Source organism: Wyeomyia smithii, chromosome 1 (assembly GCF_029784165.1).
Source record: "Wyeomyia smithii strain HCP4-BCI-WySm-NY-G18 chromosome 1, ASM2978416v1, whole genome shotgun sequence".
Lineage (NCBI taxonomy): Eukaryota > Metazoa > Arthropoda > Insecta > Diptera > Culicidae > Wyeomyia > Wyeomyia smithii.
The window spans coordinates 42,073,042-42,099,802 of NC_073694.1; the positions used below are offsets into that span (position 1 = coordinate 42,073,042).

General features: G+C 38.9%; 1 protein-coding gene across 3 annotated transcripts in view; it reads left to right on the plus strand.

The window, feature by feature from the left end:
* Positions 1-1,080: 1,080 nt before the first annotated feature.
* The window catches only part of LOC129717547 (homeotic protein ocelliless), a 72,971-nt gene continuing 47,290 nt past the window's right edge, over positions 1,081-26,761 (plus strand). For 2 of the 3 annotated variants that reach the window (XM_055667530.1, XM_055667532.1), the window contains exon 1: positions 1,081-1,871. The gene's annotated coding sequence lies outside the window, so the exon portion shown is untranslated. Of the gene's footprint in view, positions 1,892-26,761 lie in introns of all 3 variants that reach the window. The other variant, XM_055667531.1, reaches the window with a different exon arrangement.

A 26,761-nucleotide genomic window follows, 5' to 3' on the forward strand; every position in this document is an offset into this window, starting at 1 on the left:
GCCGCGTAGAGCCGTACAGTGGCCTCCAAATTTGATTGCCTGCTTCTTTGTGCACCCCGAGGAACAACGACGAGTTTTAGGCAGCTTCTCGGCGAGGCGGTACGCTGCGTCTGCCTGGGCACAAGATAAACATTAACATGACAAATGCTAATTCCTTAACCTTCTGCCAGATAATTAGGTAAAATTTGACCGCTTCCCATTGCCGGCTTTACCGCAAAAGGCGTGGTCCGGGTGAAGCTGTCATATCGGGCAGGTAACCCCGATGTCCATCTCGGTAGCACTACCTCCACCGAACGACGGTAGTGTGATTAGCAAGGATGCCTTTGGCACCCCACGCGTCCGCGCTCTGGGACCGAATTTCATGCTGCCTAATTGCAAGAGCCTCGATAAGTTGAAATATTGATTTTCCAGTTCGCTTTCCACGGCCACCGTATTCCACTGCTACTCAATTAATGATTCCCAAATCTAATTATCGGGACGGGATCGTTTCACCGCGTTTCGCTTCGAGGGCAAGCAGCGTAGATTGAGTTTTCGAAAAGTTTCCAACGTTGGCCGTTGAGTTTTGCTTACATTTGCCCTCTATTTCTATTGCGAAAAGCCCACTCCGGTGATTGATTTTCCGAAGGTGCGCGCAAAACGAATTGTTTTCCCGTAGTCCTGCAGGCAATCTGCTCAGTTGCTAGTTGTACCTCTCTTTCTCGGTTCTCGTAGGTGAGCAAAAATTAATTTTTTTTTTGAGAGAGAGAGCGAGAGTAAGAAGTGGACAAAAGATTTGCTTTCTAGCGAGGGCACTAACACACACAGCTGGCACGTAGCAGAAACGGGTTTCGTGTGAAGCAAAAAGCAATCAAGAAAGCAGGAATAGGGAAAGAGATGAAAACGTAAGCTGCTGACGCGCAGACGGGTACCGGGCGGGTATACGAAAGAGACAACCATAGTGCTCGAGACTGGTTGGCTTAGGAAAAGTGTGCGGTAGTGTGAGTGTGCTTTTCAAGACTCGACTTTCGCGTCGCACTGTGTGCGTGGCAGAGCATACCTCTTCTCCAGAGTCTTTCATTGAAAAGTTATGAGGTATGGTTTGTTTTTCTACTTAGTTAGATATAAACATTCGTAAGGAGTACATGTGCACAGCGGATTAACATTAATTATAATTTTTATTGTTGTTTGTTTAATTAATAACAATAATAGGTGCAGTGCGTAGTGCGCGAGGCCAGCAGTAGTGTCGTGCGAGAGCTTGCAACCTTGTGCGGGAGTAACTAACTTGGTATTCGCGGCCGCTGCCGAGCTTGACCAGCACTAGCGAGTCTCGTGTGTCCATTGATCCGGCTTAAACGTCACACCGTCGTTGATCCGCTCCGGTAGAAAACAGCTGATTAATTCACTCCCGCGGGCCGCAAAGAGTTTGTCCGGAACAAACCGCCGAATTCGTCCATGGTGGCTGATGACCGATAAACTTGGATTATACTCGGAAGGTTTTGCGTTAGTTTTTGCTTGTTTCTGTGCTCCACATTACGATGTGCCAGTGATCAAAATCAGGGAACGTCTGGTCTAGAGAGGTGACCCGGTGAAGTTTCTGTCAACGGGAACCGCCAGCGATCTTGTAACTAGTGCATTTCGACGAACGGAAAGTTTTGTGCAAGTCGGATGACAACATTTGGAGCTAAGTGACCATCCAGTGCTGCGTATGATCGAAGTTCAGTAGCTGAACGCGCGCTGAATAACGGATAGTGTGAACAAGTGAAAAAGTGTCAGTGTTCTCGGATCGAAACAGTGCGTGCAATACGGGCCGAAAGGTTTGTTTTTGACCCCCGGCTGGAACCAAGAGGCATAAAAATTTTTCCCTTCGGAGAGCTGCATTCGTCGATCGGGAGGTGAGTGCTAGTTTTGAAAAGTAAGTGACTGTAACGTCGGAAAGTCCATAAAGAACCAAAATTCATGGATTGTAGTTCCTTATGTTCGGGTTCCAATTAAATTTCATATCGCGAAGTCATCGAAGCTGTGACTAATCGATAATTTATGCGCAAGAAAAGTTCGCTTCTTGTTATTCAGAAGCAACCTCTTAGCAGCCGCAATTAACTAGTCACTTTAATTGGCCACTCTCTCGGTGATTCAGTCTACCGAGTAATGAAACCAGTATCATCTGGGTGAAAAACCGCTGTTTATGAACTGATATTAATTTTTTCAATATTTTTAGTACTGGTTTGTGGTTATGCATTAGATTCGTCATGTCTTGCTGCATCATACATCGAATTGGTACAGATCTGAACAGGATGATCATTTCGCTGCTAAAGGTGTTTTAAAGGGTCTCAAAGGACGCCTTAGTGGCATTGTGTATAGAAGCTTAGTAGCAATTGTACTGAAACCTGATTATTTCACAGTTACCAAGCAAATGTTTCTTGTAAACTTGTGTCGAACGACCACTCACTTGATTTACGACAAGCTAAAAGCATAATAAGGCCAACTTTAGAAAAAGAGTTAAGAGAAGTTATTCAAAAAGCCACCAAAAAGAAAAGACCCGGACCTGATGGGTTGTCGTATGAATTTTATGAATCAAACTTTGAAAATCTCAAGAATGACTTGTTTTTCCTGTTCAATGGATTCCTCGAGAATTCATTGGAGCTAAAGAAACTGTTCTTTTGGAGGAATTATTACGCTTACACCTAAGACTCAAGACACAGGAAAGTTAGATCAGTTTCGTGCAAAACCCATGCTTAATACGGACCACAAAATATTCACTCAGATCCTAGCATTTCGTTTACATTCCGTTTTTGAACTGCTATTAGGACCAGTTGAAATAGCTTGAACAGGAGAACAGTCCTATAGAAGACTCAAAACAATTAAGATCAGTTGTTGCAAAGGCACAAGCACCTAAACGTTTTAAAGGGTTCATCCTCAACACCGATTTGAGAAAGCTTTAGACAAAGTAAACCACCATTTTTAAGAATGTTCCAGAAAATAATGCTAACTGTATTAAAAAAATTAATTTATAAACGCCACATCTCGCGTGCTCTTTGACGGATTAATGACATTTGATATGGAAATTGAAAGCTCTGTTAGGCAGGGCTGTCCGTTCGGGATGGTACTTTTCGTACTGTACATTGAACCTTGAATCAGGAAAATTTTTGAGAATATCCGTGGAATTTTAGTATCCAGCAGATTTATCCGGCTGCTAGCCTACGCGAATGATCTGATGATGCTTCTCAGGGACGACGTAGGGTTTGATTTGCTCGTTAAAATTTTCAACTCTTACGCCAATATATCCTGCATGAATTTGAATAAATCATCGTTTTATCAGTTTTATAGATTAAAGTTCTAGGTGTACTTTTATCGGGAGTGTTGATTAAAGATATTCAATTTCGATTGCGTTTGCATAGAACTAGGAATCTTAATGTGATCCAGAAAACATGGCTTGTTAAAATATTTCTGCTTTCAAAGGTATGGAACAATTGCCAAGTTTTTCCTCCGAGCTAGCAACATCTTGCAAAAATATTGAAATGTCAAAGTGTCAAAGGTGTGAGCTTTGTTTATTAAAAAAATTTCTAAACTAAGAAGGAGATCCTAACAATGGGGATACGATGATGCTAAATCATTAAAAAATCCAATCTCTGGGGAGAAATACTACTGAATGGTTGCAGCTTGCTATGCGTGTTACAGCAAATCCTGCGGTGGACTGGACATGACAAATGCTAATTCTGGACTGGACTGTGGATAAGTGGAATATAAACCTAAAAATAGAAAGCAAATTCCCTAACCTTCTAATGGTAAACATATGAGAGAATCCCTCACATAGTTTTATTTATAGTGTAAATCACAAATGTTTCTGCTGTATAACGATTTGGTTGTCTCTAAAGTAGTTAAATACAATATAGGAAGATTTCCCAACAATCTTTGTGATGTCTGTGCTGTTCCAGAAACTTACAGACATATTCTCAAGGAATGTGTCAGTACAAATACAATCCGACTATGTTTCGATAATATTAAAAAAAAATTTTGAATAGTTTCTGAAGAATTTCTAAATGATATTTTTAGTTGGAAAAAAATCACTGATTTCTCTGAAATTCTGAAGATATTCTTAAGTATAAAATAAATAAGAAAAGTCAAAAAATAACGGCCGGCAGCGCTTCGAAAAGTAATGTTCACTTTTTCTTATATGTTGCGTAGTTATCCAAGTAGCTGTTAATACATTCTAAAGAAACATATAAGAAAAGAAAAGTGGTACAATCGGAAATTAAAATCAAATTAAATAAAAACTATAACTTCTTATTTGAAATGAATGTAAATTATTTTGTTATAATGTAACACAAAGCTAAGAAACATGTATCATTTTTGCTTAGAGAAAACTTGCTGGGTTAAGTAGAATGACTGTTGTTTCCGTGCGTTTTTGTTACATTTGTTTGCCCCGTTTTCATTCCTAAAATTTTACTCACTTTACTGCTCAGATGATCTTTTTATTCGAATCCACCGCTTTTGTGCTCATTTCACTTTCCGAGGGGCTTTGATAAATAATTCTTCCAGGCTAAATGAAGTTTGTCTATTTCCACGTTACAAAAACGTAACGTGTTGTCATCCTCTTTGTTGTTACTCAGGACTAATTTCGAACACAAAAAGGTAAATAAATTCAGTAGAAATAATGTTACGACTGACAAAAGTTGTTGTTATGTCAGTACAGGGCTATTTTTTGTAGAAATATTTTTTTCTTGATTGTTCAATAGAGCTTTACGAACTAATTTCATTTTTTGTCATATTGACTTACATTTGAAGTTTAGTAAAGCGGGCAATGTATGTTTCGCGGGAATGCGAAGATGAACGGGAATAGAAGGTGTGACTAGAATTAGAAAAAAATTTCCCTCGTCCAGACGGGACTCGAACCCGCAATCTCCGTTGTCTCCGGCAAGGTGTTTTGGCCAATTAAACTACTGGGTAAGGGTAACTCTTTCTAAGACCAATGTCGAATCACCCTCTACTATTGTGTTCCCGCATCTCAGCACGCCGCGATGAAACTGCACACAATAGAGGAAATTGTTTTGTTTCGTAATGAATTTTTATTTATTTGTCATGGCAATGGCGAAGACATAACTTGCTTAAGAACGTAAAAATTATGATAAAAATGAAGGCAGAAATGAAACTTTGCCACAGGCTAAATGTGTATTCATATCTGTGTGTAGCATCCTTACTTGATCAGGCAAAAATTAACAATATCTGGTATATTTCATTACATGTATCTTTAAGCACTAATTCCCAAATTCAACCGTTAAAAGTATCATTTATTGTCATAGATTTCAGGGTGGCCAAAACCTGGAAAAACCTGGAAAATTGGGGAATGTCAGCTAATTCATTTTTCGATCAGGGAAATCAGGGAAAACTGAAAAACAATAAGGGAATATTTTTCAACCGATACGCGATTCTTTTTCGAAACGCTCTTTAGCGCAAAAATTGATTTCTTTAGCATAAAAGGCTAATTCTGGACCGCTACCGTCCGGTTTCATATCTATACTTTTTTCACTGGGATTTCAGTGTCGTGTTCATTTACCTTTCACTTTTTTGAGCCGACTGCCGGATAATATCAGGGAAATTAGTGTTATATTCCAGGAAATATCAGTGAAACTCAGGGAGTTTGATTTTGAAAACTTTTTCGCTACCCTGTATTTGAATTTTCTGCTTTGCAGTCTCTTTTACATCAGTTCACACACTGTTCACGATAGAGAATGTCCTATCCAGTGGCGCGGAATAGCCAGGAATGCACTCAGTAATACTAACAAATCTCAAGTAAAAATTTAAATTATAAGAAAAAACGCCACTGTCGCATTCAAAACAGTACGTATGGTCATAATATCCGACGTTTCGGCTGTTGGTTGCGGTATTTTTCGAAGGAATTCTAAAATAAATTAATTTATGGGACAAACATTATACAAAATTTCTGGTCTATGTTCACTTAGAAAAACAGTGTTTTTTTTATCGCATGAGCTTTGCGTGCTATTGTTATTTATGCATAATTTTACCATTAGGCTTAAGGCCGAAAAGTCGGTTGTGAATAAAGTTGCCGTTTAGATTATTTACAGGCTCTGCAAAGCTGAAAATTCAAACCTCAAATGCAGGTGAAATCCTGCTAATTATATTTCGACAAAAAATAGACCTGTCCTGACATAACAACAACTTCTGTCAGTCGTAACTTTAATTGTACTAAATTTATTTGCCTTTTTCGTGTTCGAAATAAATCCTGAGTAACAACAAAGGATGACAACACGTTACGTTATTGTAACGTGGAAATAGACAAACTTCATCTAGTCTAGAAGAAATATTATTTATCAAAGCCCCTCGGAAAGTCAAATGAGCACAAAAGCGGTGGATTCGATTGTAGCTAGCAAAAATCTATTTCGAATTATTATCGGGGCATGGAGATTTATGTCTTATTTAATCGCTGAAAAAGCGAAATATTTTAATTTGACAGAACTAAAATCTTCTTACATTTACAAGAAACACAATACGCGAAAGATTGACCCTAAATCAATCTTTGCGTTCTTCTAAATCGCACAAGTTTTGATCTGTTTCGAACAAAACATAGGCGAAAAGGTTTACGCCATGTTTTCGAAGACCAAATGCGTGAATGAGAGCTTGAAGCAGAATTGACAGTTTATTAGAAATCTTCCACCAATCGGTGCTACGACCCTTCAACAGATAGTTTGTCCATAGGAATCTCATTTCTTTCAATGTTGACCTTCAACCTCGCCACTTTTCAGCCGCGGGCATTTCTTTCACATAGGGAAACCGCTCCTATATTCATCCCAGCATCTATATTCATCTCATCGCTCTTGTTTGTAGGATTTACCGTGAAATTTTACTATTTTTCTTCGAAGTAAAATTTTCGAGCACTTGAATCGAGAGGTAAAATTAAAATTATTTTTATTTTGAAAAATTAGTTTATTTTAACGATAAATGAGATGAGTCTAGGTGTTGAAGAGCGGCTTCTCTATACTTTTTTTTTACGTAATCTGCAATCGGTTTCTCTTCACTGATAAGCAGCGTGGTTGGTATCACTGTGATTCATTCATTGGAAAATCGGTGCAAATATTTTTCAAGAGATCAGAGTGATACGAAAAGCGAGCAATTTCTATACGATACTCTCACGTAAGTTGTCCCGTTTTAAGGATGGCTAGGGACACAAATATTCATAGATTTTTTTCATTTTTGCCGGTTTTGGAATGCACTTATTTTCAGTCTCGTCGGCCAGTGTTTTCAATCGCTCTCATTTTCATCAATATTTTTCAACTGATACTGAATAATCGTAATGCTGCCATCTGTACAAGTGTAAACAAGAAAGACGAAGCTATTGCCAGTAATTGGAATAATTTTCACCGATTAAAACATCTGAAAAAGTATCATTACGTGCTTGACGAAATTTGCGTTATAGCTTGGTATCCATCGCCTTTGGTAATATACTTTACTATACTATTATTTTGGTGTTAACGCCATTATAAACGGGAAAGAACAGAAATTCATGTCGCTTGTTGTTACTGCATTCAAGTAGGCGTTGCAATGCGTTTCTCATACAATGCTAAAGACAGTTTTATCCAAAGATAGAGGAACTGCTCCATTACTCATTTCATTAAGCCGATATTTACGAAGAATGCACGGATTAAACACCAAATTTTCACGAAATCATTGAACAAATAAACAAAATACGCTTATATGCTCTCATGGAATCGTTCAGCATTGTATTTTTAGTAAACTTAGCTAGATTTATCCTGAATTTTGTAAAAGAAACCATTTTTCACAACGCTTCCATATCGATCTCAAAACTTAAATCACTGCTCAATTATTCATCTCACGACGCCCCCATATTCATCACACTGGTAATCATGAATGAATCACATTATCATGAATGAACGTAGCCGTAGCCCGTCGTAGTAGGTTACCTAGATATCCGCTGTAGTTGTTTACGTGTAAAATTGGTAACCTAGGTAACCGCTGCAGTGCTGTCGATTTATGTCAATTATGTCGGAATAATTCAACATTTTCAGTATGTTCTTTTCGTATTAACAGAAACTGATTTGGCAACTTTTGATTTTCTTCAATGCAGTGAAAACAGATCAAAAATACATATAGTAGAAATTTAGGAATTGTAGAAATTCATCTCATATATTTCTGCTAATTCGAGCTTGTTTTTGGAAATTTGAGGTGAACATTACAAAGATTAAAGTATTTCTAGTGTAGTGAGTGATTTTGTTTAGTGATTAAAATAAAAAGTGGTCCGCTTGTTATGAAAAAAACTTTGGTTGTTTGCTGAACGAGTCCCGTTGTAGCCGTATAGAACAATGCGCGGATTTTGGTTTCTGAGGTAGGTGATTGAATTAAATGAGTTTTCGAGTGCAGATGACCGACTTTAATATCAAATTTAGGACTTGAGTTTTTGAGGATTCTACTTCATGAGTAATCTAAAGTGAACAAAGAAGAATCCATTCCATGGATTAGCAAACGGGTTTAGTTGGAAAATATGCGTTTTTTCCTGTTTTCAAATATGTTTTCTTATTGTATGAGATTAATAATGGAGCAGTTGCTCTAATTATTGAGCTTTATTGAGAAATTTGTGTGATTTTGCAACGCTAAAAGTATTTCTTCGAAATAACTCGTCACATTATAGATAAAAGGGTTGATGAACAGTTACTCTACAATTATGAGTCAGTCATCGTGAAGGCTGAATGTTTAAAAATAATTCCTAATCTTCTAATAAATTCCTCAAACAAAAAAAAACATTTTTCAGGCAACCTATTACCAAATCCATCAAAAAATTAGCAGGTTCTCCGTGCTCACCAGAAGTCAGGAATGTTTCCTACATCCGGTGACCTAGACCATTTTTGTGATCAAAGTTAAACCTTAAAATGTTTCCAGTTACATGGTGCTCAATTTATTTAAATTGAACAATATTTAGCAAAGTTGTAGTATTTTGTAGTTAATCAAAATTTTGCCTATCCTGCTGTTTTTGACTGTCCCCTGTAAGTAAATCTGTTTAAAAAACTACCACAACTAATGAAAATTGTTCAATTTCTTGGGAATCGACGTATTTCGGTAAAGTGACCTTTTTCTGTGGAGTGACTCATATTTGTATGATTAACAAGTGAATACAAGTGAAAGCTCAGTTCAAGAAAACGTTAAATACACTTTTCAGTTGTACCAGAAAATATAGGAAGGAATATTATAATAGGATTATTTCGCCTAAAAAAAGATTCAAATATAATACACATGTGCATATCTATCAAATTGGATTTCTGCTAATGAACAAAACTATTAAAACATCGTACATTTGTAGTGTGAAATTTCAGCATTTCCATTTTATTATATTTGTTTTGTTTTCCGAGGACGGAACATAAGTTTTATCACAATTGTGATGAGGTTTTGTTGGTTTTTGATCTGTAAATATGAACAAAAAACCTCAACCTCATATCCAAATTATCACTCATTCTAGAGGTTTTGAAAGCATTTCGAAGGCCCGTTTTTTACTCATCGAAATAGTGAATTCACTGTTTCTCCATTATGCTGTGTTATTTTTGAAGCACTTATTATTGCTAACTAAATTATTTTCCTCATATTCTGATGCACTAACACAGAAAACGTTGCCAGCCAGGAGTATATTTACTTAATTTTTTGATACAATTTGATACATAATAGAACTGTTTTGCCTTGTTGATTTTCCCAAAAACACGTAAGTAGGAACAATCTGAATACCAAGCGGATTTCTGTGTAGCTGTATGTTTCGTATCTCGAAAAATTGGACTTTCGATTTGAAATAGCAGTTGGCCCTGACGACTCTTTTGATATTGGTTTGGATTTTACTTGCGAACGTGAAGGAGGGAAATATTTTTGCTTTTGTTTCCACACATAAATTGACAATTGCATATGAGAATTCGCGTAGGTGCGAATAGCCTTAAAAATTTCTTTTACTTGTGTCAGGGCCAATTTGCGCTGTGATCAGGCATTGGGATTAGACTTTCTTCCGGGACTTCAGCTCGTGACGACTGTCATATCAGTGAGTTTTCAGGGAATTATATTATTCTGTTTGAAGAAAATGTAAACGATGCAGATTTGAAATGTACCGCTTGCAATGATCTAGTTTTATACGTTACCCTAGTGTGGTTGAATTTATGTAGTTTAAAAAAATAGAATTTCGCAAAATTTAAAGAAAAACTCTGCGTTTCGTTTTTTTAAATAAATTAAATTTCTACAAAAAATCGCAGTGTTTTTCCGATGATCTACCTATATTTAAAAATATTCAAGGAAGTATCGTGATTCGGTGACGGAGAAACTTGAATATTGCGAAACTTTCAAAATTATAAAAAGTACCAAAAATACAGTTTTGTATTTTTGGTACTTAGTCAGGTTGACAGAGAAAACTGGAAAACCATCGGGGAATTTTTTTTTCTTTTTTTATTCTCGTTTATTATTTTTTTTTTATTCTCGCTTATTTTCCGTCGGTCTAGTTCCGCCACTGTTGTGGCCAATCACCGACGTCCAGGGAGGCGACTCCACACCCAGGACCCTAACTCACGACCCGTTTATCAACGGCTTTACTTCCTCATGCGATGGAAGGCGTGATCTCAGAGATTTTTCGCCTCAGAAAATCTCCCGGTGTCGGCTAGGATTGAATCTAGACCAGTTGGGTTGGTAATGAGTGGATCACGCCACCTCACAACCATCGACACCTATGTCGGCGGTGGGATTCGAACCCAGGCGTCGAGCGTGGTTGGCGGAGACGTTACCAACCACACTAGGCCCCCACTCATGGAGAAAATTTTTGGAACGAGACGCGAATCTATTTTAAACGGCCCATTAGTGCTAAAACGGTTTTTTTCAGTATAAAAGGCTAATACGGGACCTCTGATGTTTGGTTTCATATCCGATCGAATACTTTTTCCACTGGGATTTCAGAGGTGCGTCATTTTCGTTGCACTTTTTTGTGCTGAGTGCTGTAAAATATCGGGAAATTAATGTTATATTTCAGGGAATGTCAAGGAAAATCAAGGAGTTCAATTCTGGGAAATATTTTGCCGCCTTGTTAGTATTTGCAAATCTCAACATTACAAACTCCAAAAACAAACTCCATTGATTGTTTGATTCTGTCACGTTGAAATGGATTAAGTCGGGACAAACTTTTACTGTTTGTTGATGGGATCGTAATGAGAATACATCTTTTCAAAAGAGAAGTACGGATAGCAAGCAAATTGAACTATATTTTATTCATTTGAAAGCGATTCAATAAATTGAAATATTGGAATATAAAAAAGCTTCCATACTATGCCTTAACGAAGTGCAAATTTAAATTAGTCGTCGAGGTTGGAACCGAGTAGGTTTGAGGAACTAATTTTTGTCGTACTAAGGACATGCTGCTTTATTTGTGTCTATTGGGGCCACGCTGATACGTAAAACTGGAACACTTTTAATGGATGTACTCGATCGGAAACTATTCAATTATTAATTTAATTAAAAATATTTTATTTAATAAAAAATATTTAATCTCTGAATTAGCTTAAAATAGTTCCACAGTTGTTCTCTTCTATTTACGTCGTAGTAGTATAAATTTCATCTTAAGTAAACTTCACTCGGTCGCTCGGACACGTGTTCGATAGTTATATACTCGAATTGAAGAGAATATGCTTTAGGTGTCAATAATAAAAATAAAATCAGCAAAAAGCTAACAGACCAAGTACTCACTACGTCGTACTGGCGCAGGCAAGAAATGAAAAGAATCAATCGATGCTTTAGAGAATATGTATGATTTATATACAGTACAGCTTACGAATAAAGTATCAGATTATTCACATTATTCGGTTGTGAGAAATGAAATCAATCAATGAATTGGTGATTGTCGATCTACCCTATTGGAATTTTTCGTGCAAAAATAACTGCTTAGAAAACACTCGATATGATATTTGCAATCAACCCAAGTAAATGTCAATTCCAAAATTGGAAAAAGATTTCAACTGAAGCAGAAGTGACGAACTCAAATGTATTCAAACTATACATTGAATCCCTTTGTTGTTCACATCAAGCAAATTGCCTTACGCAAAATCGAACTACCTTCCGGTGGCCACTCAGGCAATAATACAAACGTGTTACCATTCCCACGTTACCTGCCAGTTCGGAATTCGCGCCGTAAACCCAAACTTCATTTCCCACCGCTGCTGCTACTGCTGCGCGTTTGGGATGCGAACTCACCTGTTCTAGCGTTTCCTACCGGACAGGAAGGAAAAAGTCGTCTTCGGAGCATTTCTCTGTTCCCACAGCCAGCTCCGGCCAAACAATACCAACCGAGCATTCTAGAGTGTCAAAATCTCATTCAAAAATTTCCTCTCATTGTCCGTCACATCCACGCAGGTAATCACGTCTTGCGCGAACCTCACCCGCCGAAGGTTAGAAATCGTAGGGACCTGACCGGACGGGGCTAGAATCGTGTGACTCACAATAGTGCTTCGATCTCTACCTCCTACCCTCCCGTACCTATGCCTGAGCCCCTTCTATCCAACGCACACTGTACTCCTAATCAATGAAATATCAATCAGATTGGTTTCTTTTGCTTCTTCCTTCGCATCCCACCAACAACGATCACCTCCGAAACAAACCGGACGGACAGACAGCAAACCCGTCGGTTAGTTTCACACTTTTCAAAAATTATATGACGTTGATTTCTTCCTCACCTTGTTGACCAGAGTGGATGGGAGTTCATTCATAAAAAAATTGCTGCTTTAGATCCTCCTAGCGGTGCTTGCTTGCTTGCCTCACGGATCTCGGACCTAGAATGCTCGCAACTCATTCCGACGGAGCACAACCGTAACTGGAATGCGTGGACTCATTCGACAGCGAAAACGTTCGGATCTTATTGTCAAGATTGATTGTTTGGGGTATGGATTCCTTTTTCGGACCCCGCTCTGCTGCTACCCTAACCAAACCCTGACAGATCGAAACTGAGCTATATTGGGATTGTGCTGATCGCGCGCTTGATTTGATTCGGAGCTGGTCGAATTCCAATTAGAGCCACTGCGATCGAAGTTTGACTGTTTGTCAGGAACGAATCGTAATACAGTGACAACAACAGTCGAAAAAACAGAACATGAGATGGCGGCAGTTATCTGCCGAGTTCCAAATCCTGAGACGTGATTCTGTCAAAGTATGGGCCCACTAAAAGGGTCAAACGAGCGTCATCGCCGATCGAGGTCAGTCCAACGGCGCTCCGCTCCGATCGTGATTTTTTTTAAAACACGAATCTTTATGAGTGCTTAAGTGCTCTTTATCAAAATATATATATTTATACACATACGAAAACGAGCGGGAAAAAGTCGAGTGAACGGAATCAAACACATCACCACGTCAACCGTCGCCGCCGCCGAGTGAAGTACTTGGCTGACCCGCTGAAGAGACCCGCTCGCTGTGTGCTGTGGGGCCACCACCAGTGGGGCTGAATCTGGGGAGATCCTCGGTATCGGCAAACCCCCGCATCGATCCGTGTGTGTGTTTCGAGCTATTTCGGACGGTTTTATTGTTGTTCGATATTCATGAGAGAACTACGATAAAATCGCACTCTCATTTTTATGGTGCGTGACAGTTGGTTGACAAACAACGGGAATCGATCGATTTTTTTTGTTTCTTATACCGCACCTCTCGCCAACTCTATGGCCGTGCAGTTGTGGAGCGCGTCTTTTTACTGCCATTTTTTTATGGTAAGCGGAGTTCTTTATTTTTCACATTTCACGATCGCTAAGTGCGTCGCAGAGATAAACGTTGCCGGGTTTTTCCGCGAGGAGAGCTCAGACCCCGGGCTCCGACTCGTAAAAATATCAATAATTGGAATATGAACCGGCCGTCCCCATCCCGCACCGCAACCGATCCGGCAGACCGACCGCCGATCGATCCATCACGGGCACACATGAAAGCACACACATTTGCCTACGGTATAATATGTTAAAACACTTACGGAACAACATCATTATTATTCCATTTTCCCCCTCTGCGCGCTTATCTTTATGCATAATTATGTCATTTGAGACACGATACTGAAATGGAAATATTTGTTCCGAACTTCTTGGGGCTTCCAATCCAATGTGCGCTGCGGCTCGTCCGATCGTCCGATGACGCGCCGGCCAAGACGACAACTACAACGACGACGACAACGACGACGACGACGATGATCAGTCGCCGAAGTGAAGTGCCACGGGTTCTGCCGAGGCTGTGATCGTTTATTCGAAGGTGATTTCTCTTCTTCCTCGATATGTCAACTTTTGTGGCTAGAGGGGCTTGGATGGGGGGGGCGTGAGGTGCGAGGCACAATTTATAAGACATTAGGCAAAGAGTTTACAATCTTGGCATGTGCTCTCGAATCAATATGCGGCTTCTCTTCGTTTGCTGGGCTCTTTTGCGAGTTATGGATTTGGGTTTGTTTTTTTTTTAATTTTTGGGTTTTGGTTGGTCGAAGGTGAAACAGTATGTGTTGCTTGGGTGAACGAGTTAGACGGACTGGGATAAAGGGGTGGGGAGGGGGTGTTGAGCTTTGTTTTGCAGATTGGTCTAAAATACCGAATTCGTTGTTAAAAATGGTGTCTAAGTTTTGATTACATGGAAAAAATAACGAATTCAAACCGTTTTGGGACTGCTTTATCAAAAGAATTCTAATAATTGATAATAACTACTTCGAGTATTGATAGTTTGTTATGATTTAGTGTTCAAGACATGACCACAATTTCAATGCAGGATTACAACTGGCAGAAAATATTTAGTTAGCTTTTGGATTCTTGGAAAAAGCTGTTCCAATATATAAAATCTGAATCCGTGCCCATAGCACTATTACAAGCATTCTGTCCTGATCTAGGGATCAATTTACTCCGCAAGATATTATTAAATTAATAAAGTATACTCACACACTTCCAAAATATTTATCAATGAATCAAGACAACAATTATTCTATAATTTTACTTGAATGTTATTTCATATCTTTTGGCAAATCGGAGTTTTTAATATAAATATAAATTCTTCGAAAATTATCCAACCAATTTTCTCAAAAGAACGCAACAACTTTTCGGATACACTAGGTTTGCAACCTTGTAACGAGCTGTCATACTCTGATGAAATATTTCACGTGCATCGTTCACGGTCACGCAACAAATTTTGCTGAAAAGCCAACCAGATGATCTTCACCGTTCCTGTGGTAAAGCGAAAATGAAAATCAAGCGGCAAGCTTTATCAAAAAGATACGCCAAAACTGCTCTGATTCATCATTAGTCGCGTAATGTCACTGTAAAGCACACAAACCGAATTAAAAAAAATCACAGATCACACGTACCTAACAAAATTCAGAATAATAAATTTTCAGAAATGTTGAAACGGTGAAAATCAAGCGAACACATTTTCACTGCGACTGACGGATGACTTTTTATGTACAATTTAAAAAGAAGGAAGAGAGAATGAACATTGTATGACAGTGAAACATTTCTTTATATGGTGGCACTTTTTCACTTTCATGCAAAAGCACTGAAAAATATCAGCTTGCTTGCGAGTAATTGGGAACCTAACCAATGAACACTAACTAGGGTTTTATTTTATTTGTGCGGTACTACAATTGCATTACTTAATATCCGATCTCGCTTTACGGATGCTTTCGGAAATAAAAACATTTTTCGTTATATTCGTTCTTAGAACTACAAACATGTATGTCAAATGCACTGATAAACCAGGAAAAATCGAACAATTATATTTTTGCGATTGATCACACACTTTGGAGTGATGTGAATTCCTAATCGAAAATTTCATTTTGTTTGATGGAAAATGGAATTTAATTAGGTGGACCACTTTAGTATAAGGAGGAGCTGTGGAATAACGCTTCCAATTATTTCTCTCCCTTTACTTTGCATTTTTAGCTTCGCAATTTTTAATAGTGAGTTGGTGTTCAAGATATTGTTACTGCAGTAGCTTTTCTATTTTTTACGTTCAGTTGAATTTTACTATAACGCTGAATAAGAAATTATTTGTAAATAGCAAAAAACAGTCTAACTGTTCTTAATAACTCTTCCTAAATACGAATAATTTGAGGTAAAGTAAAACAGAAATTTACCGAATTGCGGAAAAAAAACTGAGTTTAAAACAATATTAGAAATGGTTGGATTTAAAAAAATATTTAAAACTATGCTAGCGCAAAAATCGGAACCCAGATCGAAACACCAATCTCCGAAAATACTATTTAAATCGTTCAAAAAATTATGTGTGGGAAAATTCGTATCATTGTTGCCAGCAGTGCTGATGAAAATCTGGTGAAACTCTTCGAAAATTACAACCGATCTTTTTCAATTGTCACTGCAAATAAAAGCAGCACTCTTTCATACACGTTGTATCACGCTGACATACTCCGATGAAATATTTCACGCGCATCTTTTATGGTCACACAATAAAATTTGTGATCAAAATGAAACGCCAAAATAGATTTCACTCATCATTAATCTGTACAGCTCCCAAACCAAATTTCAAAAAAATCACAATTCACATAACAAAACTCGTAGTAATAAATTTTGTGAAAAGTTGAGACGCTGAAAATCACACGAACACGATTTCACTGCGACTGACGAATGACTTGACCTTTTTCTGCACTGGGTTTCTTAATATCCCATTTTGTCATCCGGATCCCTTCTAATATATCTAAAAATTTCTCAGAACCACGAAAATTTATATTAAATGTACTAATGATTTTGGGTGAAAAATTAACCTTCTGCAAAAAACAGGAAAAACCGAAAAATTATATTTTGAAGTTGATTACACACCCTGGAATGACGTAAATTCCCAATCTATAATTTCACTTTGTTCGATAAAAAATGGAATTCAATTAGGTGGACCACTTTGGTATAAAGTGGAGCTGTGGAATAACGCTTTCAATTATATCTCTCTCTTCACTTTGCATTCTCTGCTTCGCAATTTTTAATAAATTGTTGCCCTTTTGCAGTTTTATATTTGTATGTAAAGCAACACCAATCTCGGAAAAAAACAGATCCCGAGAGGTAACGATCGGTTACCGTTTTGGAAATTTGAGTGCTTCGAATCCTGAGGGATCAACCATCCGACGGTAGGTGTCAATTTGTCAGCCTCATCTTTCGGGTCCGCAGGATCAAGATCCAGCTCAGATCATTCCAGTTTCGATTAGGCTGCTCTATTAGCTCACCTTCGTTTGGGCTGTGAAATTCGACGCAAAGGACCGTGACCTCTTCTTTTTCTCGTTTGTTTGTTTCTTTGTTGGCAAACGAGAAATTGAGTGATTTCCCGAAAAATTTTGACTCACTCATCGCATATTTGACAGACGGACGATCATAGAAAGGAGAAGAAAGGTTTGCTTGCATTTTCTGTTTAGGTAATTTAAAGCTTCTTTTGTCGCAACCGTCATCCCCGGGACGGATCAACAATGGCCGAGGGGACAACCGGAGAAGGGTCACCTGTACGGGCTGTCTGCCGATCAAAAGCTGCATGAGTGACATTTCCAATTTCATAACGTCGTACTCGGAGCCCGTCTCAGCCGGCTGGTCCATCAAGCGACAGTTCTTATCTAGGTCCGTCAAAATTTCCGACGCTGGAATCCATTAAGGCTCCGTGAAATTTCTGACGGCGCGACGGTTGAATCATCGACCGCGCGGTGACATCGATTGGCTGTGAAGTTTTGGACTTCAATTGCTGGCTCCGGAAAGCCAGGAACGGGTTCAGAAGCGTTTGACACAGTACAAAAATTATTTTTTCCTTGTTCAGCTTGATTCAAAATTACAAATTTTTCATGTTCGAGTATAATATTTTGAGTATCCAGCCAATAATTGATACCGAACCGAAAACCGCTGTAAATGTTCGACGAAGCACACGAGAAAAAACGGAGCCTCGCCAGGAGACGCGACGTGACTTCGAGCGCGAGACGAGCCACTTAAAGCCAGAAACACTTAAAAAATCATCTCGAAGAGATACTTACACCTCTTGTGACATTTCTCGACGCGGGGTCTCTGTCCCCGCCGCCGATGTCCTCAATGCGGCCCACAAAAACCCACCGAGAGTGCGAAACGATCGAGAGACACGCAGCGAAAAAAAAAAACACGAACAACACAAACCACCAACGATGTCTATTTTTATGATTTTTGATAAAGAGACTGAAGTGGAGGTGAGTGATTCGAGTAAAAAGCTCTCGAAACTGAAGCTTTTTGCCGGCGGGGAAGAAATTATGGCGGGGGAAGCGAGAGGAAACCAAAATAAATATATCCATTAGACAGCCGATCAGCGAACGATTAATAGCCGCTGGAAGAGAACGAGGTTGCGAGAAGAAACGGAATAACTCGAGGCAATTCCAGAACGTGGGCGCGGGAAGGTTTTTTTCTCTTCTGAAAGCCAAGAACAACCGCAAACGCGCGGACCTTCAAACGGCAACACTTTGGCGACATTTTTTTATGCTTCTCTTTGGCGACCGCTGACAGCTGCTTCTTGCTCTCGTGAATGTTGTCAGTGACTTTCCGCATGCTTTGGGTGCCCGGGGCCGCGAGCGAAAAGCCGCTAGAACTCGAATTTGACAAATGTTTCAAGGATTCCACCGACCGCAGGAGGAAGAAAACAAAAACCGGCCCGCCCCGGGCGTCAAGGCGTGTCTTGCGACACAGAACGCTGCAGCCGGGTCAGGTTATCTTGTTCGCGGATCTTAAAGAACTACAAATTGCTTGCGTGTTTCTGCTTTGTCTGCTGGTTTTTTAAGAAAAAGCACACTCTGCCGGTGTGACTCGTGCTAACCGTCGGACGGTAGGACATTTCGGGTGATTTAGTTTTCCGTGCTGGCGAAATTCACCGCGAAAAAAAAATACCAATATTAATAATAATAATAAAACCAATTGGTCACCCCGAGAGGTTCGGCCGGTGTGCGGGTCGTTTGGCTCGTGTCCGCCGCCCGGTTGCGCTGAATCTTCTTATCGACGATTTTATTGCCGAAATTCTTTGGAGCGGGAATTTGCCTAATGTTTTTTGCTTTTTTTTTTTTTTCGAACAAATTACTTAGATTTGACAGGAATGTGGGCTCTTTCCTTCGGCTGTTATCTGCGGTCGTTTGTCTAGTCGAGGGTCGGGATGCACGTGCGGCCGTTTGAAGAGATGACGTCGGTCGGTCACAGTTTTTCGTTCCAGCTGGATGTATCTGGAAGATTTAGGTTGTATCAAGCGATAGCGATCGTGGCGCGGTAGATGATCGTCTGAAGCTTTGACAGCTTGAATTAGGTATTAGCTGTAAATGAGTTTTTTGAGCCGCTTTCTTGCTGGTACTAAGAGTTGAATTTTAAATATTCCTGCTAGAACTGAGGTTATCATTGGTCATTGAGGAGGTCTAGCAAAGACTGAGAAATTTAGCGTAAAAATCTCAAAAATCTAATTCAAAAATTTAACTAATGCAAAAAAAAACACATTTTCTAAACCTCGTGTATTTGAAAAATAAATTAACAGTTAAACTCTTGCAATTTTTTTTTACGATCTTTCGAAAGGAATTCTTGCCAATGCTACATTCCGTAGCGGTCGTGTTCCGCTTTAGTTTGTTATACACAGACTCGCAGCCAACTGTTCAGTGTACAAGACAATTGCGGGACTAGCGCAGGCGATTTTACTGACATCAACAGTCTCTCCTGAGCCGACACATACGACGGCTGGATTGTGAGGCCAGCATCGTCCCTCAAGACCAGCTGAGAGGAAATTTAACAATATTGTTGAAAACTGGAACTTCGATCAAAATGTCGGCAACCACGAAGTTGCATTTATATAACTAAAAACAAAAAGATAGATATATTAAAACAAATTCTTGATGTGTACTGTCACAAGAACTAACTTTACTTGATTTTTTTAACTTTGTTATTGAGAAATGTAATAATCAAACGGCGCAAGAGCTGAGAATATGGAGAGTGAGTTAGGACTTCCCATCTGAGCGTTTCTGCTTTACCTGCTTTCGCAGTATGAAACCGAGCATTGTCATGCAGTAGGCTCACTTTTTCGTAGTTCTGCTCGTATTGAGACTGTTTTAAGCGCAGTGCTCGGCTTAATCGCACCAATTGAAGTCGATATCGCTTTCCAGTAATGGTTTTTAGGTTTCAAAGCTCATAATAAATAAGACTAACCTGATCCCAGCAAATACACGGCATAAGCTTCGCAGCGTGTGTATTCGGCCAAACCGAAGTCGTAGAAGTATGACCTAACAGTTCCCATGACATTCCTTTTTCTTGGGTTGCTGAAATAAAACAATTTTTCATCACCCATCACGATGCGATGAAGAAAGCTCTTCCTTTTTGCCACTGGAGCAATCGTTTTATTAATTTTAATTCAGTGTCTTTAAAGAGTTTTGGCATTCCATCATCTAAAAAAACGTCTTTCGTCAACATCTAAAAAAAAGGCTTTCAAGCGACGGAACCAATCACAACATTTGGGCTGCATCTCCGTTGTTTTTCAGCTCTCTGCGTTTCAGCTGTCGCTTTCCTCTGATTGAAAAGAGAAAAGTAACGCCTCCAACAAATCACATTTTTACATAACTAAAGGTATATGAAATCACTAACGTGTTTAAGCGGTTTGTATATTATAGATCTCAGCTAGGTTAAACAAATTATAGTTATGTGAAAATCGACCAGCACTTAATATTGGCGCCAGCGAGAATTAAGTTGCGCACCTTATATATTTTCAAGTAAGAAAACTAGAGTAGTTTGAAGTATTTTGTGTAGGCATACTTGCTTCATACTTTTGACGTAGAATTACGTCTTATGGCAACATTATAGCGGTGCAAATTGAAAAACACAGTCAGTTTTCAACGGATTCAATCATTTTTACAGTGTTAATCGATTGTGATCCATTGAAGTGCGGAAAACTGTGATTTTGTGAAGCTAGCTATTGTACTATTGAAACATGTAGAAGCTTTTTAAGAACGCAAATTTTCACCATTCAGAGCTGAAAGCAAGGCCAAATATCATCCAGTATGAAGTATTTTTAGAGCCGGCGGGATATCAAGTACCCTGAAATCGACCCTAGACGCCATTTAGAATTACAAGATGACGATTATTGGTAATGGGGAGAGAAGTAAATTCATTCACTACATTTTTTGGTGAGGAATACCACATGAAAGTGATAGTTTTTCACATTTTTTCAATTATTTTTGGATTTATTTGTTTTGTAAATTTTATTAATTTAATAAATTTGCTAATTTTAAAAATAAATATGTAATTTCGTGATGCAGTTAATGTTATTGATATTGTTTCCTATGTTTCTAAGGTGGTTTCGACTGAAAAATGGCAAATGGTAGTAATGCTAAGAAGCCGTGAATAAAGTTTGACCGTCATTTTGAAATCCAGTATTGGTTTCTCGAAAATAGCCTAAATGGTCAAATAACATTAATATATTTTCGGAATCGTTATGACGCTTACATGAATCCTATCCTGGATACCATTTTTCGGTGTTTGAAAAACAGTCTAACATGATCAAGTACCTGGCAATGCACTCTATTCAACTGTCTGTGTATGAATAAAAACAGAAAGTCGAGTTCCGAATCGAAAAGTAGCACTAAGGCTTTGCTTTTACTGTTGAAAAAATCATACATATATGTTTTACTTCAAATTTAATAATTTTGGCTGCCCAGTTGCATAAGACCACTCAACCGTTCAATCAAAATTATTGGGCAGAAGCAATCAAATCGTCCAAATATGGAAATTAGTAATCTGTGTTACCTTACCAACCTAGAAAATGCGATTTGACATATTGTTGACAAAATTTAGAAGCACAGATTTCTCGATATTTACTCAAGCTTTCAGAATTGCTGCTTTTAGCTTATCAACAGAAGAATACTGTTTAAGTGTTTAACCTCAGCGTAAATTCTATAAACCAAGATTCCCCCGATGTTTTCAACAGGGTTTAAATCTGCAGAGCAAGCGGGCCAGTCCAGCAAATCAATTTTCTGATCCTTGATCCACTTCTTAATCAAACCATACGGTAACCTCTACCAAAGTTACGGATAGAGACATACTGTTTCTCCTCCCTCAAAAAACACCAGTACCCATTGAATCCATCAGGACCATCTAGGTTGAACTTCTTTTCATTGCTGAAAACAACCTGGATAAGTCAAAAGCCCTTATAAATACCTTTTCCATTGAAGAATTTTTGAAACCGCTTCTAGCCAAAATTACCTACGTAATGAGTGAATTTGTTTTCAAAACTTACCAAGACTTGACGAATTGCCTCCCAGAACACATTCAAATTGAAAATCTCCTTGATTTTCGCCAACGATTTTGATGATTTGGAAGCTGTTCTCACGATTTCCCGTTTATCACAGCTGGAAAGTTTTGATTTATCTAAACTCCTTTTTGTTTTCTCCGTATTCTATGGGATTTGCCAAAATAATCAGTTCCACTAAATGAGAGTGATCAATCCGACGATCCCTGATTAATAATAATTCATCTAGATGAAGTTTTGAAGTTTTGAGGTTTTAATTTGTAATTTCTCTCGGCTTTCAGCACTTTTTCCATCGGTATTTAGTGAATTTAACCTCAAACAAGGTAAAAAAGACGAAAAAACCAACTGGTCTTATTTGAGCTGGACACTGCAAAAACGCCTGCGCGCACACATGTGATAATCTTGCTGTGAATAGCTGTCATCAATACTAACACTCTGAAATATGAGTCGAAAACAGGACTGTTCTTTGTGACGCGGGACTAGTAAAATAGCACCTGGTCTTAGAATATAAACTAAATTGGCAATACAGGCATTTTCCCTCTCGGAAATTAACTTCAGACGCCATATTGAAATCCAAGATGGCTCAACATCGCCCAATATGGATGTTTTAGAACCGTGATAATGCCCTGAGAAACGACTCAAAACAACGGCTCCTAGTTTCTGGAGAGTGTTTCCGCTCTGCGCTGGTTTTTCATGAAATTCGATGTGACATTTGAGCTAACAATTGACCTGTAAGATGTAAATTATGACGTAAAATTTGTGAAATGGGTTGTACTAAAAAGTAGGAGGGTGGTATCCAAGGCACGACCGCATAGTTGACGTAGGACGACATTTGTTTTATATTTCCTTTTGAGGTTTTGTTTCATTTGAGCTTGTTTTACTTTTGGCACGGTCGATTTTGGCACACATGTGCCAAAAACGAGCGGTTATGTTTAGTCACATTTTTTTTTTGGTTTTCTTGATTTTTTTTTAAACCAATTTAAGCTCAACATTTATTTTTGGCATGGTACGGTTTTGGCGGTTCTAGCGTGTTACCAAAATCAAACGGGGTCTGTATTTTTATTACAAATTTGCTGCACTCTATTTTAAAAGAAAAAATATTCTCTTTCATATTGATGAATACCTTTCTTTATAATACAGTAAATTTTCTACAATACGCAAATTGAGCACGATTTAGTAGAAATCAAACTTCCTTCTATATTTATTTGTTTTGTGAAAGATGGCTCACTCACCGATCGTCAAGTGACAAAGATGTGACATAAAAAAATTTTCCTGCAGTTACAAGTTTGTGGAAAAAATGACGATAAAGAATTACAGTTTTTAAACGAAAATGTATATTCACTGAAAATTTCAAATTGACATAGAATTTTATAGACATGTTACCATTCAATTTAGGTCAATTTAATATCAATTAAAATTTTACAGATCGCAAAACGACACCTACGAGTTAACCCAACACGCCTCTTTGTGCGTCGACAGCGGTGTCTTTTGGCTTGGCTGCACAGAAATGAATATCGAGTTCTTCTGCACTGATAGATGACGAGTGACCAGCGCTCTATTCATACATTTGCTTGACGCAGTACTGTTGCCTGTGCCAACATGTTTTCCTTCATGATATCAGTTTTAATAACATTCTAACAGCAGAACGTGAAACTGTCTGATGGTGGAGGTGGTTACGAACTTTCAGAAAACGTTTCACCTTCAAGATAGCAAAATAGTCTAGGCTCAAAGAAGCAAATATTAGTTGACATATTGGGACGGGAGATTCTGTCAATTTTTTTTTGCCACTACTATACAGAATACCACAACAGGCAGTTGGTGTCTACTCATGAAGTCTGTGCCAGGCGTGCTTGCATGCAATTGGTACATAGTTCTTTAAAATCTGACCTTGAAACTTTTATGAAATTTTATGAGTCGATTTGCGACTTAGAACATCTATGATTTCGAGAATTGTCATGTTGTGTGATATTTGGTTATTTTATGTAGATTTTCAAAATAAGTTTACTTGGAGCCTCAAGTCGAGAGAGTTTGCAGAGTAATATCCGGTGGTCAATCTTGTCAAAAGCGGTTTTCAAGTCGCTATAGTTTCCACATTTGTTGATCATATGTTTGATAAAGGACAGCACGCGTTTGTCGTGAAAGGATTTAAGTCGCTTCAGGTTCACTGACAATTGTCTGTTGACCTCGAACTGATCCTTCTACTGCTTGATCCACCTTGATCAAGTTGTGGACCTCCTCCTTGATGAACTACTTCTCGGGTGTACGAAAGACTCTTATTATTCAGTAAATCTATTTTTTTCGTAACTCTTCACAAAGGTGTTATACATTTCATAAGCAATTGGAGTGTCCAAGTATTTAAGTTTGTTGAAAAGAAGCTGAGGGTCCCTTCAGCTATGAGTAAGTTAGCATCACGGCGAGCAAGATTCTTCAAGCCAGTCTTATTGGCCGTGATAAAATGCTAAAGAGGGTTATTAGAAAATCGCCTTGGCCCAAGTCAACAATAATTTGCTTGATGCAATCCCATACCCTAAGAAATAGCTCGATTACCGTACCGGTACTGTTTCAGCGTATTCTGACGTCTGGCTGAAGATTGTTGAAAAGATTTTGTTTGGCTTTCTGGCAGAAAACCATTTTCGGTTGGAGATCTCCAAAATATTTTGCTAGTTGGTAGTCTCATATCTCGAGCAGCAATCGAAAAACTGGGAGGAACCTGGTACTCCGGAAAAGGGTATTTCTCGGGACATCGTTTCCGGGATTTGCAACCCTATTGACTACAAAGGTCTTTAATTTAATTTTGGAGAAATGAACCTACACCTGAACATTATCTCGGAATAAAGTTTTATAAACGTGATCACATTTCAAGATAAGGTAATAAGTTTTTCAGTAAGTGCAACCACATCGAAGTAATGGTCGCAGTGGTCCAAATCTTACAAAAAAGTGCAAAAATCATTTATGAAAGCAACATTTTCAGGTAGTTTTATCAAAGATATTTGATTTTTTACCTCGAACCAGTAAGTAATAACACTCTTAAAAATTACTCTCATTTGCATTACTGTTCTTTGTTGTGTACATTCAAACGTCAAAGCGAGTGAGTGAAAACGTTTTACCAGTTAATCCAAAAATGGGAAAAATTTCCACTGACAATCTCCACGTTTTTTTTGTGAAAAAAAAAAACATTAGAAAAATTCTTATAAAATCACTTTTTCAAGCACACTATAACAGTAGAATCGAGGTTCCAATGGAGCAACATCCTAAGTACGGTAGTTTTCAAGATATTTTAAAAAAAATAATGCTCTAGACTAATAACTCTTCTCTCTAAAACGTTTCGAACTGCATACTAGAATAACCTCCAACCCAATATAATAACGAGAATTCATTTACACTTAACATTACTCGTACCAACAATTTTGACAGACAGTTCTCTCGAATTTCAAAGAACAACATCCACTGCAAACTGCGTACTTGACCAAATTTAACAGCGCGCCGTCGCCGCCGCCGGTCAACCTCGGCCGGGTAGGATTTCTACGGGCTTCATCACCTTGACACATTACTGAAAATGCCGCTTTGATGGTGCCAGCCGCCAACTTTACCCCTCCTTCCTTCTCCCCAGCAGGCCCCACAAACCCGATGCAAATTCCATTCTTGCTGCCACCGGTCGGTCGGTGTCAGTGTGTGCACCCGAGTGCGACCCAGTTGCGGTTGCACCCAGCGTTAACAAATTCAATTAAAAGACTGTCAGTGTCTCGGGGTCCTGCCGTGGACCGTGGTGAATTTTTTGGCAGCTTCCAGGAGCGGTACCACGATCGGGCCCGCCCGCTGAGAAGCCCCAGCAGGGGTTCTCCACTGCGGCCAAAGGTATTTCCGACTGTTGCTGGACAGAGTAGGAGAGAGAGAGACAGAGAGAGTAAATGCTGCTGCTGTTAAATCGTTAGAATATGCAAAGAAGGTGCTACCACTTTTTTCCGTCGCATCTTTCTCCGGCTTCGGCCGGCCTTTCACGGAACGGCCCCGTTGCGGGTCGAAATTAGCTTCAAGGCGATAAAAAATTTGTATCTACCGAATCTTGATAGTCGTTGATTATTTTTACGATTATTTTCATCGCTCTGTCTCCGCTGATCGGAACCTCGTCACACTGTCGCGGCGGTATTCGAGCTCTTTGTGGTTATCGATTTCAACGGATTTTGGGGAATTTGGGAGCTACTCATTTTCAGCGCTGCGCCCCGCATACGGGAAGGGTGCAGTAATAAAAATATCCAATTATGCCATTCCGGGATCGGCGAACCGGTCAAATGATGGTGAATTTCTAATTTTTCCGGCCCGGCTTCTGGATGTTAAATCATTAGAGATTCACACCTCGCGTACGGGATTTTTCTCTCTTCTTTCTTGTGTTGTTTTTTTTCGGCGCAGACATCGTTAAGCTTGTGGCTTAGTTAGACTACAGAGGCTTCAAGTCCGCAATAAAAATATTCGCTCTAGCCGCGTTCGTCGTCGCGCGTTCGGGCAGTTCCGTACCTCTGCGTGCAATAAATGAATA